At 44.8% G+C, this 17,093-nt stretch overlaps 1 protein-coding gene across 1 annotated transcript in view; it reads right to left on the bottom strand.

The window, feature by feature from the left end:
• The window catches only part of ANXA2 (annexin A2), a 31,145-nt gene extending 26,992 nt beyond the window's left edge, over nucleotides 1-4,153 (bottom strand). The window contains exon 1 of the mRNA XM_088443791.1: nucleotides 4,049-4,153. The gene's annotated coding sequence lies outside the window, so the exon portion shown is untranslated. The remainder of the gene's footprint in view (nucleotides 1-4,048) is intronic.
• Between the last annotated feature and the right edge of the window lie 12,940 nt (nucleotides 4,154-17,093).

Raw genomic sequence — 17,093 nt, 5'->3', positions numbered from 1 at the left:
CATTGCAGTGCGCTTTATAAAGTGCCCCCAGCAGTAGTCCCCCCCCCCCATGCAGTTTTCCCAGTAGTGGTCCCCTTATGCAGGCACCCAGCAGTGATCCCCCTATCCAGTGCCCCCTGTAGTGGCCCTTCCTATTATTGCCCCCAGTAGTGGTCCCCCGAGTGCAGTGCCTCTACTAGTAGGCCCCTTTTACAATACCCCCAGTGGTAGTTCCCCCCCAAGTAGTAGTCCCCAGTAGAGGTTCCCCCTCCCGATTAAGTGCCCCCAGTAGTAGCCCCCCCCAGTAGAGGTCCTCCCAATAATGGTGCCCCCACCCCCAGTAGAGGTCCTCCCAGTAGTAGCCACCCCCCTCCCCCGTTCTGCAGATAGGTAAAAATATTATATATATATATATATATATATATATATATTTACCTGAATCCACGCTGCTGCTGCTCCGGTCCGCGACGCCGCCCGACAGTCCTCCCGGGCTGGCGCGCTCAGCATTATGGGACAGACGTCATGACGTCAGTCCCATTACCCACTGCAGGAGCCGGACGGAAGTCCGGCTCTTGCAGTGGGTGCTGCTGCAGTCAATGAGAGTCCATCTGACTGTCATTCGCTGCTGTTTAACACACGCATCGCCGCCAGCGCTGGCGGCGATGCGTGTTTTATGCACAGCCTGAGCCCGCCTCCTGGCGCTATTGGGCAAGCGCTCAGGGGGAGGCAACGGGCTCAGGTGTGCAGCACAGGACCGGCGCAGGGAAACCTAGCGCCGGTCCTGTGTAAATGTGTAGCGCCGACCGCAATCATTGCGGTCGGCGCTACACTTGTGGCTAACTAGGGCGGGCCGGACCGTGGCCGGCAGCGCCCCCCCGCGCCACCGGTCCTACGGCGCCCAGGGCACGCACCCTGCCCGACCCCCCCCTAGTTACGCCACTGAGTACACCTGTGCTAAAGAGACCTTAAGCACCATCCCTTATACTGCAGCATAGTGTATTAGGCCTATGTACTTTGCGTGGTACTCTCAGGCATTTCACAGAACTTCATTATATTTTACAGAACATTAATGTTAACGAATGCTTCAGGAAACATAAAAACGGAAATTAAGTTAACGTTGGTCAGTAAGCATGGGTATAGATGCAGTCACTTACATTGTTTTTTTGGAGCCCTCGCCTAAGAGCGATCATTTAGCATTGGTAACATGCGTTGAACATATAGGGCCATATTTAGAGTTGCATGCTCTACATCAGTGGTGGCTAACCTTGACACTCCAGATGTTGTGGAACTACATATCCCAGCATGCCTTGCCACAGTTTTAGCATGCCCTAATAGCAAAATGGTAGCAGTGCATGCTGGGATATGTAGTTCCACAACATCTGGAGTGTCAAGGTTAGCCACCAAGGCTCTACATGCATGGAAATTAATGCAAATCTCTGCCCATATGCAGGGTTGCACACTTCTATGTGGCCGCATTTGTCCCCATCCACCCACAGTCATCACTATCAGCATGGATTTGCACCAGCCGTACACCTGGCACAAGAGATAAGTCTGAAGTCAGACAGATCTCTGCGCACCCTTACCTCTGTATAGCCTGAAGTTCTGTCTACTGTACATGCCCACAAAACGCAAAATCGGTCTAAGAATCAGACTTGCCTGCAATCAAACCCACATTTTAAAGTTTCCTCTTACCCTTAACTGCTTCTCAAGAAACCTCTTTCCACACCCTAAATGTACCACATGCAATAGCTAGATTACAGCCACTGCAAGGTGAATATAACAGGCCTAGCTAGCTGCAATGTAGACAGATGATTTGCGAAGCACCCTAGACCCGAATAAATAAAAATAATCTTATTAGCGTTGCTTTTAGGTTTAGACCAGGTGTCTGGGTTAATATTTGTGTAGATCATGATACATTTGTGTGAACATGCCTCTTGGATAGCTAGGTGCCATAGCTGCCGCACACAGTCTTAACACTTGGGTGTGGTCCACACAATACCACTGCAGCCAGTTCTACTACATACATGCTGAACAAACATGCTGCTCTGCATTGGAACACAAAAAAAACACACACACACACAAAACAAAACAAAACAGGAACCCTCACACAGAATTACTGGCGGCATAACATTCTAGTCATGCTCTAGTGAAGAGAAGAATCTTAATCTATCCCATATTACAACAACCTCAATTTAGGGCATTGAAGTACATGTAGAATTTCTGACAGAGAAAATAGATACATACATGCATGCATCCTGCCCGATTCTATGCCTTTCAAGGGGCATATGTATCAAAGCTTGATGTGAGATATAGATCACCAACCAGTTTCTAACTTACATTTTGCAGGCTGTGTTTAAGAAATGATAGTTTGGAGCTGATCTGTTGGTGATATATATTTCACAATTTTATCACACATCAAGCTTTGATACATATGCCCCCAAATGTGTATATTATTGTGCAAGAATATGATGTGATTACTTTTTTCTTTGCACTGAATAATAACATTTTATTTAAAAGACAGCAGCCTTTAGCAGTTTACTGCAGATTTTGGCTGTAGGTTAAAAAGTCTCCCATTCCACAGGCTATAGTGGTAAGAGCCTACATCAGGCTCTCTGCCAGCTTTTACTCCACCCTAGTTATTAATCATTTTGCCACACCTATCTTTCTAATCCGCTCTGCTTTTTCTTCCCTAGTCATTTTCCAAGGCCTGTGAAATGTACTCAAACCTAACACTACTGAGAATCATTTGCTGTACTTAAAGGATTAGCAAACTTAAAAACACATTTTCATAAAAAAAATAGACATTAGCAACAGTCACAAAGTGTAAAGGATGCAAGTAAATCAAAGTAATTGGAGATAAACCATGTTTCCCTATGGATGTTACACTTCCTGTCCCTTTGCCAACTTACATTGGTGACCAGAACCAAAATCTGATAAACATGTACATTTGGTTAGGACCTTATTAACACCTACTGTACCACCAAGTTATACACTTTAGGTATTGGAATAAATCTGGTATTTGCCGGACCCATGCTTGCCAACTGTAAACAAAATTAGTGTTGCCACTACCTGAGGTTTGTGAATATATGCTGGATACATGAAACAGGATTTGAAGAGTATATAATAAACAAATAAGAATTTCGATAATAAATATAGCAGTATGCATAGTTGCATTAAACCTGTACCAAGTGCCTTGCACATGCATCCGATAGCGTCCTGTGCTTGAATACATTTGAGAAGAGATCAAAATGCATTAGGTGTACATGGACACTTACATGGTCTAGTCAGTGTGGCACAACTGAGGAAAGCTGGGTCTGTGTAGGTACATCTGAGTGTATACTTGAAATGTTTAGTATTCTTTTGCAGAAATGTTTAATATGTTTATATGATTTAAATGAAGATCTCAAAACACAAAGAAAATAAATGTATAAGTGAAGGAAGAACAAAAGCTAAAAACAATAGTAGCAATTCATTTTACTATACAAATCATTTGCTGATTCATAAGTAATTGTGCTGCTCCCACCCCCAATCCGCACAAGAGTATTCTTCTCGCTCATCCGTATTTAATGCTGTGTAACATTGCAAAGTATTCCCAGAATATGGCCACAAATGTGAGTTCTAACCATAGGCTACCAGGTCATTGGATGAATGAAGTTACCTATAGGAGTAACATACAGATCAGGGATACACATGTTACATGAACAGACTACGGTACGTTCTGCTGTTTATAGGACAGATCTTGGAAGCAGCTTTCCCAATTCATTGTTGGCGAGGACAAGCCCATTGTCTGTAGAAGTGAGTGGACTGAATCGCTGCAAATCATATAATAGAAAGCTTTTATTTGTGGCAAGTATTGTAATACTTCTGTATTTGCCGTTCTCTGTACTAGTGTCTAGGGCACTGGTGGTGTCGCTGTGTGTAATAACTGCATGTGTAGCTATTAGAGAGATGATGTTGCCCCTTGTGTGGGATCGTAGAAGTTACTATAGTTCTGGTGTTACTGGTTAGGTGTATAGTGCTGATTGCGATGAGAGATGGTGTATGTATGCCAGCTGTGTTATTACTGTACCTGAGCCGCAGCCGGAGGAGGAGCTGGGGAGAGCAAGGAGAATCAGCAGCCGCGGACGGTGACGGGAGAGCAATGCGAGAGCTGCAGCCCGGGCGTGGCATTTATCAGGCGGCCACGTGGAAGCCTAGCCCAACTCCTGAGAACGCCCCTCTGACACCCGCCCCGGCTGCCGCTGCTGATCCCCCTTCCTCGCCCTGCCTGCAGTACGGAGTCGGACACATCCCAGGGTGACTCCTCTGCTCTTGTGGGGAAAAAATAACCACCCTGACTGAGTGGTACTACAAGGAGTGTCTCCCTGGCTATGGCTCTGCGATCGGCATGGACAGAGTATCCTGTACCACATTCAATATAAGTACAGGAATAGAGAATACATCAGCAGAAAACGGGATAAATGGTTAATTGCATCTATCTATAAATATTCAGCACAAAGAATTTACGGGATAAATGGAAGCTCATACACCACAAAGGCTGCATTCTGGCCTGAGGAGGTGTGTATACAGGTGGCCCTAGCCCTTCTGCTCCTGACTAACGGAACAAGGCATCCTTTCACTCCTATACACAAGCCAGTCTCTCTGTAATACTCACCACATATGTGAAGTTAGTGTATCCGGAGAATCAGAAGACAGCTGAAACTCATACATTATAAGCAAGCAGATAAATAACTTGATATAGAAAGAAAATACAGTCTTCTAACGCTTTCCAAAAAAGAGAGAGGTAATTTTATTGGATGAGGTAAAATAGATCTACATGAAAACGGTTGACAATGCCTGTATAGACATTAGACAGACAATAGGTCGACAAGAATAAGGTCGACATGGTCAAAAGGACAACATGAAAATAGTCAACACATTTTTTTTTTTTTTTAACCCTAATCATAACACTCCCCTTGGTGCCTAACCTTAACCATCGGAGTAAGTGCCTGACCCTTACCACCCCTTCGAGTGCCTAACCCTAAAGCTGGGTTACACACTGACAGATATATTGGCCAATCAGTTGGTCGGCCAATATATCTGGTGCCCGTTGGCCAGTGTGTACCAGCAAAATGTTTGTGAACGACATCGCGTCGGCTGATCGACCGAACAAGCTTGCTGATGGACCATCTGTCCATTGGCAAGTGTGTACGGCGATCAATCGCCCGTACACATGCAGTGGCAGCCACAGGGCGGTGGTCCCGGCGCAACCCCTGGCCAGTGGGTCCTGCAGCTGCCTAGAAGATGATGGTCGTTCAGTGTATATGAACAACCATCATCTACAGATATATCTTTGCAGTGTGTACCCACCTTAACTCTCCGATAAGTGCCTAACCCCCTCTCCTAGTGCCTACTAACCGTCGGGGTTAGTGCCCAACTCTAGCCCTCCGGTAAGTGCCTAACCCTAAGAAAAAAGTGTAGACCATTTGTACCTGTCAACCTTTAGTGTGTCCACCTATTGTATGTCTAACATCAGGTGTCTATCTAAACATTTTTGACCTTTTTCATGTAGAACAATAGTCTGGATACCATTTCTGGGACCCAATATGCCCAAAGGGCCTGATTCAGAGATGGATGCTATTGCGATTGCAGCTGCGACTTTGTATGCAATGCAGCTACAAAAATATGTTAATGGTTGCAAAGATCATCTGAGCATAGGGACGCTGCTGCCTTCTCATCTGCGTATGACGTCGCTTACCTGTGTAAATATTGGTAACATCGACGCACCTCGAGCAGCCATCTTGCCCTTGCGGCAGGTCTGACCAGCCGCAGACACTGCAGCTCTCCTCGCATGCTGAGAGCTCTCATGCTGCGAATGCAATCGCAATGGCTAATTTATGCACGCCCGTGAAATGGCGTTCAAATGGCCAAACATGTCTACGTTTTTCTGACCACACCCGTTACTGCCCCCAAAGGCTGACTACCTATCACTCACTTTGCGAGTGAATTCTCTGCTAATGTAATTGCGGCGCGTGCGCACTGGCAAACAATAGCGTCTCTGAATCAGGCCCTAACTGTCTTTAGACCTTACTGCACAAGAAGGAGGGAGAGTCCCATTATCTTATGAATGCAGTCAATGCTGCCATTTTCTTTAAGATATTTCCTTAAATTTACTTAAGAAGCTTTAGTGTGATTTTGTGGCAAAGCAGAAAAGACAGATTCCATGCTGGTAAATAACCATCCGCAAACACAAGCCCTCTATCTGATTAGCGAGAATAAAAAAATGTACTGCACTCATCCACATTTTATGCAATTCAGATTTTAATGGAATTATGAGACCCCTAGTAAGCAGCATATAACTTGCCTGAGCCTCCACCTTTACCAGATTATTTGGGAGACAAAGTAGATCCTTACCTCTGCCACTGCCGTCTCCCCACACTTCAAAAAACAAAAATAATTGGAATAACCAATCATCAGTATAGTGATTTCTTCGTGGGGCACTCTTTTATATATGATTAGATTTGTATTCATTAAAAATGAACTTTTAATAGTATTCCTATAAAAGCAAAAGGGATTTATTTTACATGCCATGTGCAAATATCTGGGTAAGCTCCCTTAAATAAACTCAATAGTAATGTTTTTTATATTGAATAATGTTTGCATCTAACTAAACACTTTTTTGTATAGAAAATGTGGTGACTATGCTTATATGATATTATATCTTCATACAACTCCTAATGGGTATATAGTAGCAGGGTCAGACACAGTTCGTTTGTGACATAGAAAAATATTAATATGTTGGCTCATAAGAACTGTTTATAATAGCTTAATAATTACATTTATACAAAGGATATTGTGCTATGACATATGATCCCCTGCAATTCCTAAAACATGAGAAGATCTATACATGAAGTAAAACAACAAAATGTCTAATCAGTATCATGCATAGATACACAACATGGATAATATGGCTTTCTTTATATGCAACTACTGTTTGAGGTGTCACAAAATCCCTTGCGATTCCATAGACAAAAATAAGTCTTGTACACAGAGTGTAACCGTAATGTGTCAAATACGTATCAGGTACTCCCCATTTTGCAACAATAAGTATCCTATGACCAGCATTAGGGATACAATGATCATAAATGGATATTTTTTGACAGAGTTCTCAACAGATGAGCAAAATCCCTGCAAATATACAGTCAGGTCCATAAATATTGGGACATTGACAGAATTTTCATATTTTGGCCTCTATTCACCACCACAATGGCTTTGAAATGAAACAAACAAAATGTGCTTTAACTGCAGACTTTCATATTTAATTTGAGGGTAATTACATCCAAATCAGGTGAACGGTGTAGGAATTACAACAGTTTCTATATTTGCCTCCCACTTTTTAAGGGGCCAAAAGTAATGGGACAAACTAAACAATCCTAAATCTAACTTTCACTTAATACTTTGTTGCAAATCCTTTGCAGGCAATTACAGCCTGAAGTCTGGAACGCATAGACATCACCAGATGCTGGGTTTCATCCCTGGTGATGCTCTGCCAGGCCTCTACTGCAAATGTCTTCAGTTCCTGCTTGTTCTTGGGGCATTTTCCCTTCAGTTTTGTCTTCATCAAGTGAAATGCATGCTCAGTCGGATTTCAGCTTTTCCATGGACCGGAGCGGAGACCGCTAAATGCTGTACTCCGGTTTTGTATAGTAAGTGTGAGGGACAGTGTGTAAGGGCCCGGGGCTGCCGTCCCGTCTATAATCCGGCACTGCATGACCCGGGACCCTGAAGCCACACTGGAGCTGCTGCTGGAGCAGGTAAGTCAATGCTGAGCCACCGTGGAGGATATGTCGATATTCTAACAGGTCAACATTTAATTACATGATTAATGTTGCCATGGTCAACGTCAACATTATGACCAAGTTGACATGATGAATGTTGATGACATACAACACATTAACATCAGAATACATAAGTACATGGAGTATATAAATTTACATAGATACATAAATACAGTGTAAAGTTAGCATATTTATGTAAAGACAAATGGGTCCTGCTCATACAAGCTTACACTCTATATGATCACTATAAAAACTAGAGCTTCAAAACCTCAGCACAAAATCCACACTGCTCCTGTCCTTTACATCTGAATGCTACCAAATGACATCCAGGCACCTGCAAGTCATCAGACAAGGTGACTGCATAAGGAAATTCAGAGGCAATGAAGGTCACATCTATATAAAGTTTCTATCTCAGACCAATAAGTAAGAAGGTGGTTTATTGAAGAATTTGCAGGAGGAATCTACATCAAAGAAACCTGTGAGGAGCATGTTTACCTAGTAAGAGCATTACCAATAGAGTGTGCTTCCTTGGGCAACCATCTTTCCTAACCTCTGCGCTGGTGCAGCTATTTGCGGCAATAAGAAATTATACACTGCCAGAATGTATAAAATACCACCCATGGCGACTCTGAAATGAGCCTGTCCCTGTGATGTTTTCGGTGTGATGTGACCGTATCAGCGGTCTCTTCAATCATCTATTGGGAGTACTGTGCATGCGTGGCCTACTGACATTTACGGGGGATGTATTGGGTAAGTAAATTGTAATCTAGATGCAACAGAGGAGGGGGGCCCAGAATGGTATCTTGTCTGGCGACCCATGGGGTCTAAATCTGGTTAGGTTGAGCTACTGGAGAGAAGTTTAGGAACTAGGGGGACGACGTCCTTCACAGACATATCGCTGGTACACACTGATCGACGGGTACCCAATATATTGGTAGATCAATTATTCGGCCCAATATATCTGCCAGTGTGTACGGGCGGTCTGAATATAGGAGAATCCGCCGCCCAAAGGAAGCATCCTGGGAGGCATACGTATAAAATGCATAAACTTTGTGAACGTACTTACGGAAGACCAAGTGGCTGCCTTGCGGAGCTATTCAGCCGAGGCGCCCCGTCTTACCGCCCACAATGGTCTCATGGACTGAGTGGAATGTGCTGTCCCCTTGTTAGAAACAGGGGGATAGGCCTGAGAAGTGGCCACACAGAGCCAGTGAACCAAGTCTGCCTGTTCACTGGCTGACCTCTTTCTGTGAAAAACCATACAAAACAAAGAGAAACCGATTCCCTGATGGAGCTGGTCTGCTCCCCGTAGATACGAAGTGCTCGAACTATATCCAGAGATGCTTCTCCTGTAGACAGGTCTGAAGACCCCCCCCCCCTCCATCTTACCTGTCATGCTACAAGTTCCTCATCTATATGAAAACGGGAACAACCTTTGGGAGGTAGCCCGCCTTGGCACGGAGAACAGCTCTATTTTGATGAAACGCCAAATAGGGAGAGCGACATGACAGTGCTGCCAAGTCAGACACACTGCGAGCTGAAGAGAAACGTCTTCGCCATCAGCCATGGTAAGTCCATCCTATCCAAGAGCTCAAAGGGATGCGACTGCAGTGCCCGGAGAACCAAAGACAAACCCCACGGTGCCACCGGTGGGAGGAATGGAGGTTGCAGTCGCAGAACCCCCTGAAAGAATGCTCTAACATCTGGCAGAGGAGCATCCTGCGCTGAACCCAAAAACAGTCAAGCCGAAACTTGGACTCTCAAGATAGCCTGACGAAGACCTAAGTCTAATTCAGCCTGGAAAAACCAAGTACCCCTGATACCTTGAATATCTTAGGGTCATATTTCCTATGGGAACACCAAAGAAACAATGACTGCCAAACCCTGTGATAGATTCAATCAGAAGCAGGTTTCCCTGCTCTCCGCATCTATATCACTGAAAAAGAAAACCCCTGGCTTCTACGACGGAAGACTCACAAGCCATGCCGTCAAAGCCAGCAGAGGTAAACTCTGGTATAGGCAGGGACTCTGTATTAGCAGATCCTGCCATAAAGGCAGTGGAAGTGGACTGTCTACGGATAGGCGAGTTGGATATGATCCTGCCGTCCTCCTGCTTGCATTGTCTGGCAACTCCTGAGAGGAGGGAGATTTGGAGGAAACAGTTCTGCCATCCTGAAATTCCCTCTTACCGCCAGAGCTTCCATGAAGGCAGCTGAGGGGTGCCTTGTTCTGGACCCATACCTGGAAATCTTGTGGTTGTGATGTGATGCCATGAGGTCTACACCTGGTATCCCCCACTTGTCCACCAGAAGTTGAAACACCTCCATCTGAAGAACCCATTCTTCGGCGTGTATGTCATGTTGAGAACATCTGGGAAGAATATTGCCAAGATCGCTGGAAGATGGCATTCTGTCCACAGCAGAATCCTTGCCACTGTCTCCATAGCTGCCGGACTTCATGTGCCTTCTTGATAATTCCTGTAGGCCATTGTTGTCGCACTGTCGGACTGAATCTGGACTAGCCTGCTGTGGAAAGTCCTGTGCCAGTATGAGAGCCTCGAGCACTGGCCAAAGCTCCAATATATTTATTGGCTGGTGACTTCCCGGTATCATCCCTCTTCTTTGAAAGGTGCGATGACCTGTGACTACTTCTCCTACTCGTAGACTTGCGTTTGCGGTGGAGAGTCTCCACTCCGGGATCCCTGGTGGACGACCCTTGTTCAAATGAGTAATCTCCAGCCACCAGGCTAGGGAGAGTCGAACCTCAGGTAAGATGCAAGCCCTCTGGGTTTTATCCGATGATATTGCCCATCCCCCTGGTCAAGGATCCACCGCTGCAGGCACCTGGAGTGGAACTGAACATTATCCACTATGTTGATTGTGGCTACCATAGAGCCCAGCCACTGCATAGCTAAGTGAACTGACACTATTTGCTTGCAAAGTAGATTGTGCACATAAGTCAGTAGTGCTACAATCTTGTCCTCTGGTAGACGAATCCTCTGTCCCAGAGATTTCAGCAGTGCACCTATCTGCTGAGTTGGAAAAGGTGACAATATTTTTCCCAACTGATTACCCGGCCGTGCTTCTGTAATCAGGCAATAGTCATCCATAGAGGCCCTTGTAACCTCTCCTGAGAATGTGCCAATATCCGGAGATGGTCTAGGTATGGCAGCATCCTGACCCCTCTGTGATGAGCCATCATTATCTTGGTAAATCCCTGAAGGACTGTGTAACGTTGCTGATCTACCGCCAACCTGCAGAAGGCTTGGTGGGATTTTGCAACCTGAAGATCGTAGAGTGGAATTTGGACACCTCGATGAATCTGATACCTTAGATTCAGCCTAGGGCAGTGTGACCCATTGGATCTCTGATTCAAATACCGATAATAACCCTTCTCTGTTGCATCACAGGGACTATAACTCTTGCTCCCAGGAGAGTCCCCAATAGACTCCCGGTAGGCTGAGGGTCTGACCGGGACTGCAGGTAGGGTCATGCCCGCAACCTCTGAGAAGGATACCTCTGGAACGAGATGGCATAATCCAGAGAGCCAGCTCTCTCACCCAGGCATCTGAGATACCAGGCCTGAGTGAAATGCAACAGTCGAGCTCCATCCAGGAGGAGGCCTGCCGCTACCGATCAAACTGCCTGCGGAGAGGCAGTAGACAGTGGCATACTCTGACAAGAGCGAGCAGTAGAATAGACACAACCAGAATTCATGGGAGGCCGGAGACATGAAGTAACTGTTACAACAGTACTACATAATCCACCCTAGTTACCAACTTGCTCAGGCAACACCGGACTTACACCTCATCAGACTGTAGCCTACTATCTGGCTTGAAAGCCGGGCACCTGAATGACCCAGATATCCTGGGCTCTACCCCCATATACCCAGTTACCTTCTCATCCACTGAGATCAAAACTGCTTATTCTCTGGTTACTCCCAGAGACCTCAACCAATCCGCCATAGCTCTGGCCACCCAGGCCAATGAAATCCCTTAAGTCTTCTATCTGTAACCTCTTATAAAGAGGATACTGCAGGAAATGGAAAAGTACAGTGCTCCTCGTTACATGAGCATCTTTAGGGGAATTCCCATTTGTTACCTTGGTGAAACAACCTGGGTATCAAGAGGTTTATCCCTGATAGCATGGAACAAATGCTTCAGACCTGAGATTCATCAGCACCCAGACTGAGAGTCTTAACTCTTACCTTCTGACGTCTAAAAGTTGGTCCCCAGACATCAAATGAAACCTCCTCCTTCAGAGAGGAGCCCCTAGGAACCAATGGTCTTCTTTCACCGAGACAGACCCATTACCCCCCATACCGGAGTCTGATTAGGAGGCTAAGTCAGACTCTAAAGGCCATGGGTGACTAACCCTATGCCCCTACTCCCCTGCTACTGATCTAAATGCCTACTGAGAGGCCATAGATTGCGGCATATTGTGACTAAAGTGAGCATAGAATAAACCCAACAGGAATTCATGTGGGGCATATACATAGAAGGACACAAATGATGTGAACACCTCATAGCATGAGGCACTGCTGCCAGAGCCTGTGCTTCTGCGGCTTTTGTCCACTAAGTGCGACAAAATCTGAGACCACGCGGCCACACAGGTGGCCCTAATGTTAGTGCAGGTAAACTAAAGACAAAGTAGCTGTTACAACAGTACTACACAAACCATTCTAGTTAACAATCTGCTCAGACAAGCCTGGAGCACAGGGCTTAAATGCTCCTTCTTACCTTATTTAAATGTAAAAAAGGTATAAGGTATACAGTATAAATGCAAATGTGACTTCCACAAAAACACCCCACACACTTTCACAGTGATGAGGAGAAACAGTGATAATATACCTGACAGTTTTACAAACAGGCAGTGTACATACAGTAGCTAGCATTTATAGTAACATACAATGCATAGATAAGCACTTTTGCTACAGCAATATGGACTCATCTAACCAGCCCCGGAGGGATTGGTAGGATAGAGTATGTTAATAAATGCATAATTGCGCCAGCAATATGGCCTCTGAATCAACCATCCAGCCGCGGAGGGATTGATAGGATACAGAGTGTTAAAAACCGCAAAATTGCACCAGGCATATGGACTCAATCACTAAACCAACCCCGCAAGGGGGATGGTAGGATATGGAGTACGCTATATACCAAACCCAAGGGAGAGGTATATAAAGAGACTGACCAACCTCTGAGAACTCCAGCCGCAGAGCAAGCGCTAAACTGCGCACTTCCCATGCACGAGGAGGTCATTTACACCAGACGCTGGAATCCTACCCGGAGGTTAGTGTCTGGGAGGAGGAGCGGCTGGGGGAGCGCAAATCTCCCCTCAGCTGCGTCTTTGACGGCCGGCTATGCCTCACTACAAAGTGACGAGACGCAGACCAGTGCGCACTATCTTGTAACCCATCCATGGCAACAGACGATAAGGCCCCGACCGCCGTAGTGAGGAATAGTCTGTTTTACGAGTACGTCTTTCACACGCAGCAGCTTCTGATGCGTCTCAACACCAGAGACTGGGGACTGCTCACGCATGATTCCCCGACCGCAGTCCCGGACCTCAGCGTCTTCCGGCCGCCAGCTAAGCCATGCTGAGGCCGGCCGAAAACACTCAGGGCACAAAGCGGTCTGGTGTATCTGTCATGAGCGGAGGTAGATGGAGCCACAGCAGAGCGTCAATCCAGGCGCCGGTACCGCTAAACTCTTGAAGTTTCATAACTTAAGGTGAGAGAAAATAAAAAAAAGCTTAGGACTGCCCAGCAGTCCCACTGTTATAACAGGTGCATCTTACCGCGCACCAAACAAAACAACTGAATGCCTGTGGCTGGGGGCGGGGGATATAGGGAGGAGGACCAGTGCATGCTGGGAGCTCCAAAGCTTTGCTGTTTGGTGCAATGGACGCCGTCCAACTATATATCCCAAGGTAATTCCTGTGGAACCCGAAGAAGAAAAGCTCTGAGGGCCAGAACAAATGATTCCGCAGGCCTTATACGGCCCCCCGGACCTGAGGTTCCCCATCGCTGCTTCACAGGATACTTCTATTTGGAATTTATTTCCATCTGATGTTTGTTTTACTGTTTATTCCAGTGTACTGTTTGAATACCTGGAGTGTCACATGTGCATTGAGTAAAGATATTCTAACTGTATATTTATATTGTTCTTGTTTCATTTTCATCATCCAATAAAAAGTTTATGAAAAATTCAAATTCCAATCAAAACTGAATATTTAAGTAAAACAAACACAAAATGTGTCTTTCTGTGATCCAGACATCTGCAGTCAGGGGAGGATTGCTGCTTGACAGATAATGCCCACTTCTGCAGGAAGTAAAGTCCATCCTGCGAAGGGAGACTATTTCTATATACAGTCAGGTCCATAAATATTGGGACATTGACAGAATTTTCAGATTTTGGCCTCTATTCACCACCACAATGGTTTTGAAATTAAACAAACAAGTGACAGCTCTTTGGATCTCATATTGAGAGTTGACAGCAACTGATTCCAAATGCAAATGTCACACCTAGAATCAACTCCAGACCTTTTACCTGCTTAATTGATAATGAAATAATGAGGGAATAGCCCACACCTGTCCATGAAATAGCTTTTGAGTTGATAGTCCCATTACTTTTGGCCCCTTAAAAAGTGGGAGGCACATATAGAAACTGTTGTAATTCCTACACCGTTCACCTGATTTGGATGTAATTACCCTCAAATTAAATCTGAAAGTCTGCAGTTAAATCACATTTTGTTTGTTTCATTTCAAAGCCATTGTGGTGGTGAATAGAGGCCAAAATCTGAAAATTCTGTCAATGTCCCAATATTTATGGACCTGACTGTATACAGGCAGCATGGTGCATGAAGATACATCACTGAACCATACTTGCCAACAACTCCCCCTCATTGTCAGGGAGACTCCCTGAAATAGTAGTAATCTCCCTGACTCCCTGAAGAGTCTAGTAATCTCCCTGATTGCACCTTACCCCATTTGAAGCTGTTATATAAAAAAAAAAAACAGAGACATATACATTCAAATAGGATACATTAGTATCATTTCCCTGCATTGGGTATAAGGCACAATGATCCCTATGCATTTTCTGAAAAGTATCAGTGTGTTTTCATCAACAAATAGATCTTACTAACTGCTTTTGGGCACATTTACATTTGGATGTAAGTCAGTGATATGACACACCTCTCAGATGTAGCAGTACATGCCCACTTTACTGCACTCTCATAGGTATTACTTTCACAATCTCCCTGAAATACTTTTTCAAAAGTAGGCAAGTACTGTATGCACTGAACTGAACATGTCAAGAGATCTGCTTGTCTCAGGTCACTTGTTTTACCCTACAGTAGGTAAATAATATTTGCCATTTAGGTTTAAACTACATTTTCATTAAACATAACATATGACTGCAAGGACATTTTAAATGTACCTATTCTCTTCAGGATAAACTATGAAACCTTATTTAAGAAAGGTCATTTTTAAGAGGAAATGTATGAATTTGCCGCCCATATTGTGGTTGTGGGGGGTAACATTCTCTCATGGGGGGAGGTGAGTGGATTGGGGCTTTTCTTGCACATTGCTCCGCATGCAAAATCAAGATTTTGTTTCACAGGACAAAGTCATTTAAACGAGATCCAAGAGGTGTCACCTGTGTAGTGGGGGACAGCAAAGTACACTTTCCTCCCCACAAACTATTTAGAATTTTATGAGTATTTAGGAGATCCTGGCAAACCAAGTACTCGTACTTCACTTGGACATCTTTTGTTACTATTTTACTACCAATGTTACAAAACGCGTAAAACACACAAATAAGATGTAATAAATACTCTCAAAGTACTGTATGTTACCTTCACAATTAACATAGGACATATAATGAGGTTAAAGAAAGCTGTATTTTATGTGAAAAAACAAAAGTTTAAACTAAAGGGACAGTGAAAGTAGTAAGTGGTCGATGATCTTGGTATTTTCACAGCAAGACTAAAGACACCAGGGGGCCCATTTATCAAAGGGAATTTGAGGTAAATTCCCCGAAAACACCTGTTTTCGGGGGTTTACCTCAAATACTAAGTATCCCCCGGATGTATGGAGGAGAGACCGCAGCAGGTATCTCCGTATAGTATATGCTCAGTATATTATTGATGCCAAGGCGTGTAGTGACATAAGTTAAGTAAATAATAACCATGAGGAGGATACTTTTTATGCAGAATGACACTAAACATAGTGCTACACTGTATTGTGACTTGGGCCTATTCATCATTGATAAATGGCCCGGTAACCATGCGAAATCACTAGTTTCCGCACATTTTAGTTACAGGGCCATTCATCATCAGGGGTCCGACAGGACCCCCTGATATTCCGTAAACTCCAAAAACGTTCATTTTCGGAGTTTGCTCACAAGAACAAGCGCCATCTTCAGACGGTGCTTGCTCTCGTAGCCCCGCTCCTTCTCATGGGAAGGAGTTCCGGGGACGCGAAGAGGGATCCGAGCGGATCCCTCCGCCGCCTTCTCACGGACTCCCCTGTGTGCATGTGTGACCTTGGGTCACGCATTTGTAGCCGGGAAGACGGGGAGGAGGTAAGTAATGCAGCTACTTCAGTAGCTGCGATACTAACCGAGGGGATAGCTGCTTTTCGGAGCAGCTGTCCTCGCACTGGAGCAATGATGAATTGCTCCACTGTAAACTATCCCCCGCTGTGAGTTGGATACTTAAGTATCCCTCGCAGCGAGAACAATACTTAATCATCGGAGGCCATATGGCCTCCGATGATGAATAGGCCCCTCACACTCATGACTGTCCGATAAAGTAACATTGGTTTTAAGCATAATTTGCTTTTTGTTACTTGTCTGGAGACATTTGTAAACGGTCTATTGCAAAGTTAGATTGCACAGAAGGTATGTTTGTGGAATTCTTTTACAAGCACACGGCTCTCCACATGATGTAAAAAAAAAAGTGATTAATTATACCAAACCACCTTTTTAATTGCTCCATAGTCCAGTTCTGATGTTCCATGTGCTCATTGTAGGTACTTTTTGGCTGTGGACAAGAGTAGGCATCAGGGCCGGCAACAGAAATCTCAGGGACCGGTACACTTATACCTTCTCACCACCACCCCCGATCCCGCACATTACTCCCTTGCATGTGTGATATGTGAAGCATGAGAATGTTAACTGAAAGATATGCCAGTCTTTAAATAAAGTAAAAATACAGTATGTCTTACCACACTGTCACTGATGATGCAGGCTGTATTTCTTGTCTGCAGTCTCTTCCATGGTCTTCTTGATGACAG

Source organism: Taudactylus pleione, unplaced genomic scaffold, assembly GCF_031769625.1.
Source record: "Taudactylus pleione unplaced genomic scaffold, aTauple2 ptg000019l, whole genome shotgun sequence".
In the NCBI taxonomy this organism is placed as follows: Eukaryota; Metazoa; Chordata; class Amphibia; order Anura; family Myobatrachidae; genus Taudactylus; species Taudactylus pleione.
This window is presented reverse-complemented; position numbering and strand designations above follow the sequence as displayed.